The following is a 1,733-nucleotide window of genomic DNA, read 5'->3' on the forward strand; positions in this document are numbered from 1 at the left end:
TATTACCTCCAACTTTGATGGATCCCTATGGATACCATCTTGAGATAATGTGGCCTGAATATTGAATTTCTTGTAGAAAAAAATTCACTTTTCTTTTATTAATGAAAATCTTATTCTCTCTCACAACTTGAAAGGTTACTTGGAAGGTGTCACTTGTACTCCTCAAGAGAATTTAAGTGGCGTGAATACTTTTTGTCCATCGTGAATTTGAATGCAGCTGGAGCATTTGTCAGTGATCATATTTAGTGCTCTAAAGTCGACACACGTGATATGTGTCTTCTTTCTTTTGCACTAAAAGTACTGGTGAGCAAAATAGAGAGGAGCTAGGCCTCACCATCCTTTTTCCACCAATTCATGCAATTGCCTCATGATCTCCTTTTGTTGAGCTTGTGAAACTCAATAAGGAGGTTTATTAGGAGGCGAGCTTCCTAGTAGAAGCTCTATTGTATGGTCTCATCATCCCCTCATTTTGGAGGTAGCTCACTAGGGATGTCATCATTGAAAACAACTTGGAATCCATTTAGGGAATTAGACACCTCTAATTCCTCTTGATTCCCTTTATTGCTACTTGTGAAAATATTAGAGTCATTTATAGATTCTCTAACAAAAATCATATACGCAAAAATAGATCTTTTCATTGACTTATCAAAAGCAAGCGTATTTACCAGGGATATGGTGTTCCCTGACTCATTAGCATCTATGTACATGCTCTTTTCCCTGTAGGTGAAATAGATTCTCCTTTCAAGGGACTTCATGTTGGCAGCCATGCAATTGAACTATGGTGCCCCTAGGATAACATCCTCATGTTGGAAAGGAGAGATAGAAAAAGTCTTCTTTGTTGATGTAGCTTTGGACATGAAGCCTCAACTTCCTAATCAAGGGAGTAATGGAGGCTTACTATCCCTTGAAAACTACATCGGCAGTTACAGTATCTCCCAATTCAAAAGCTTGAATGCCCAACTTGGTGGCCAACATTGTTGCTATGAAGTTGTGAGTAGAGCCAAGGTCAAACAAGATGAACGCATCATGCTCCCTTACTTTCCCCCAATCATAGGAGAGGTATGAGCCTTTGCAATGAGTATCCTCTTTTGGAGCTTCAACCATGGAAGCTCTAGGAGTGTCATTGCGTACATTTCTTTTGGGACAAGAACGATAACCATGTCCTTGCTCCCCGCACTTAAAGCATTTATGGTCTTTACGAAAAGCCTCTAATTCTTTGGGAGAGAGCTTATTTTTACCTTTGTAAGCTCCTTTCTCCTTGGCCTTGTCGGTGTTGGTGTTGGTGTTGCCTTGAGAAGAGTTTTGATCATTGCTCTTCCCTTTAGCTTCATTTCGATCCTTGTTTTCCATGGGCTTGAAATTTCTTCTCGCCCCTTGTTGGAAATTGATCCTTGAAGCAACCATAGTGTGGTGGATGGCTTTGATCATAGTGATCAGTTTAATATGAGAAAATCATTTGGTAAAGTTAGATATTATATTTTATGACACCACAAGTGGATTTAATTTCTTCCCTTGGTAGAGTTTACCTATAACTCCTCTTTTCATAAAGCATTGGGATGTCACCTTTCAATGCTCTATATCGGCATGAATGCATATCATCATTGAACTTTTTTGACCCTACAATAAGAGTAGAGGCCTCAAAGAAAATGCTGGAAGAAATGGAAGCATAGACCAAAAACAATCTGATCGAATCTTCAAGCAACGAGACAAGTTCTTTCTTTGAGTGCGTCCAA

Source organism: Adiantum capillus-veneris, chromosome 24, assembly GCF_014529385.1.
Source record: "Adiantum capillus-veneris isolate H3 chromosome 24, ASM1452938v2, whole genome shotgun sequence".
Taxonomy (NCBI): domain Eukaryota; kingdom Viridiplantae; phylum Streptophyta; class Polypodiopsida; order Polypodiales; family Pteridaceae; genus Adiantum; species Adiantum capillus-veneris.